General features: G+C 39.2%; 1 protein-coding gene across 2 annotated transcripts in view; it reads left to right on the forward strand.

Moving 5' to 3' along the window:
- The window catches only part of LOC144772264 (uncharacterized), a 1,157,681-nt gene that overhangs the window by 664,479 nt on the left and 489,776 nt on the right, over positions 1–3,426 (forward strand). The gene's annotated exons all lie outside the window — the stretch shown is intronic.

The following is a 3,426-nucleotide window of genomic DNA, read 5'->3' on the forward strand; positions in this document are numbered from 1 at the left end:
CAATGGATTGAACTTCATCAAGTATATATGGGTAGTGTATTGATGAGCATGAGGACACAGTTATCTTTTTATCTAGTTTGTCATTACACTGTAACTTGGATTTGATGCGAAATGGATGAGAAATTAGTCAGTTCAGTAAGCTTTATTCGGTCTGTGTGTAGCAACCATGAAAGCAAATATACATACACAGATACTAAAATCCAATGACAATTTCATGAAAAAGTAGCAAGAAATACAATCACAGTTCATAAGTACATTAAAACACCATGCTTTTTCAAGCATGAATTGATTTTAAAATAAATGTCGCAACATAAAAACAAATCTCGGGCTCTCTTAGTGTAAACAGTAGGCTCATAGCAGCATTGCTGGTTATAACATTATATTTCTTAAACAAAGTTTTAAATAGGCCCAGGGGCCAGAACCGCTGCATCTTTCTCCCTGAACCAGTACTGTTACTCCAGCTTACAGCTCAAACAGTTCACCTGCACTCTGGGAGCATCTTATATCCATTCCATTTTGCCTGAAAAGTTTCCTGAAAGGCGCCCTTACTGCAGGTTTAAATTTTCTTCCAACATTATTGCGCCCACCTCATCTAATCTATTTTTTAGGATGCCCTTGTAACAAGATCTATGTGGGCAGCACTATCAGGCCACTGAAAATGAGGATCCAAGAACACACACGTGCGATACAGAATGGTGATCTTAAATGTCCTCTCACTTTCCACATGCAGGAAAATCATACAACCAGCAATGACATCTGGTTCATGGGAATTTACCACACTCTGGCTAACCCTAGAAGGGGTGGGACAGGGAACTCTCCCTAAGACAAAAGGAGGCAGGCTGGGTATGTAAATTACGTAGTGTGTACTATGGTCACAATAGTGATGATGAGCTACTTTATTATCTTTAAAGACATGACCATTACTTCATTCCTCTGGGTCATCTCTTCTGCGCTGTATGAAGTAAAGAAATGTTGCACATACTCATACATGTACAAAAATGTATATCCATGAAATCGCTTGGATGTTGAAACATGTTTTTGATGTGCCTTTAAAAATAAAACATGTAACATTGATTTCTTGACACCACAGTCCCTAGCAGTGCATAGTATGGTTGATAGAGGACCTTGAGCTTGTACATGCTCATAATATGGACACACTGACCTGACAGGGATGTAAGCATTTTATTGTCTGAGGGCAATTTTTGACACATTGTACTGTTATTGTATATAGGATTTAGATTGTTTCATACTCTTTCTCATTGGGGTTATCTTTCTCTTTATTTCATGCTCTTCCCTGTTTGCTCCCCTGCTGTCAGGGACGTGACTCTTATAGACCGCACCTGCAAAGGTTGTATTCCTTCTTTCTTCTCTTAATGGAGGTATTGCTCCCCTATCACCTGACTCATTTCCCTCACGGGCATCATGCCCCTGTCCTGTACAGTCTCCGGTCTGTTTCTTGATTTTACACTGGTGCCACATTTACGCAACTGTAAGATTCATAAATATTGCCCTTGGTTATTTTGATTGATATCCAGAGGTTTATCGGATGACCATTTGTGTGTTTTTTCACACCGCGATCCGAGGGGATTGTCTGTCATCAAGACGCAGTGGATACCATTCAATCATGGCAGCTATAAGTAATATGCCGTGGTTTCACCAGGTTACTCCTGGGATTTTGCCACAGGTAACACACAACATATTCTTAAGCCTCGTAATATGGCGTTTTTTGATTTTATTAATTTCACTACAAATCAAGCTTGATTTGCACATTGGGTCTAAAAGTATACTATTAGGTGAATTTAGTTTAAATATATATTTCTTATTTAAATATATTTGTAAGCAACAAATGCTATTGCCGGTAAATATATGTTCTGTGTTGGAACTCTCTCCCGAAGTATAGGACATTCACCATTTAAACATGGCGGCCCCTGTTCTGCTACGTGGGACGGCACGTAGCTCGTCTCAGAACGGAACACACCCCCTCACTGGTGTTCCACCTTTTGTAGTTAACGCAGGCTATAAGTATGACTGTGCCCTTTGCAGTCAGTCTTTTCTGAGTTTGGAAGGAGGCAACATTGCTTTCCTGCTTCCACACGTATTATGGTAGGTCTTCATTTATGTTTTGGCACTGGGTGTTTATTTGTTTTCGTTTTTTCATGTTGATAATTTTCAACAAGGAAGGGTGACCCTGATGCCTTTTCCTCGTGCTTGGTGCGTCTTCTTTAGACACTTTCACTCTTCCCCGTTACCACTAATGGTTTTGAGGGTTGTGAGTTGCAACTGTGGGGCTTTGAAATTATATAACAGCTTTAGTTTAATTCACATAAGCTGCTATACCCTGTTGTGATTTACATGGGGTAATGAAAAGGGAATTTTAAAGATACTGTTACTCCTTGGCCATAGGTGGGGAACTGTTAATTCATCCACTTTGGCCCATATTATTTGAGTGTGACTGGAAGATTCTTTGCATGTGGACATATTTTGGAAGTCCGATACAGCCCACTACGACTTGGTATTCTTTATTCACCTCAAGTGAGTATTATGCATGGGTTTTAGACACCCTACTTTTTTTATATTCACTTTGACATAGTTTTTTGAAGTACTGAGATATATTATTATCTTGTTTATACAGACTAAACACGGGGCCTTCCGCTTATCTTCTCTACGGCAATACTCTTAGGCTGCTCATATCTTATCTTTACCGACAGCTTGACTTCGTATACCAAGGAGCGCCTCACTTATGGTGGGTCATTTTATCTTCTCCCTGTACACCTCCTTTGGGCCTCTTTCGCAGCTGCCTATCCCCCGTTAATAAATATATCAAACTTTTATCTTTGTGATGCATGGTCCACGGCCATGCTCAAATGGTTCCTTTTATTATAAGGACTCCCATGTGTAATTAAGCTCCATTCCGTTTGACTGTTTATCTCCACCTCAACGCGCTAATAGTGCTAACGAATTTGATCTCAGATAGATGGATTCCATTTTCCTCTCTAAACTCCAGAATTTTACCTATTCTCTTCGTCCTCCTTTCTCATTCATATTCATCATTTCAGAAAAAATTGCATTAAGGTGCTTGGGGGACACGGTAACTCTCCTATAGACTCTGTATGTAAACCAGAGTCTGGGATAGGGAGCACTACAGTGTCTCATACCATGTATTAAAGATAGGAAATTTGATTTTATTGTTTGTATGTCTCTCACCTTACGTGCTGTCCTGGTGGGCTATTGTTAGATGTCATATTATTCCTTATGTAGGTCTCATGTGTAATACGCCTTTATGTTACACCTGTTTTTCAAAAGTTTGTAATATGCAAACCAGTCCTGTCATAATGTATTTGTCTTTTGAATGTATTGCATAGGTTGTGTTGTTTAAATGTTTTTATTCTACTGATATATGTGTATATATTTGTTATTCTACAGCCC

Source organism: Lissotriton helveticus, chromosome 8 (genome assembly GCF_964261635.1).
Source record: "Lissotriton helveticus chromosome 8, aLisHel1.1, whole genome shotgun sequence".
Lineage (NCBI taxonomy): Eukaryota > Metazoa > Chordata > Amphibia > Caudata > Salamandridae > Lissotriton > Lissotriton helveticus.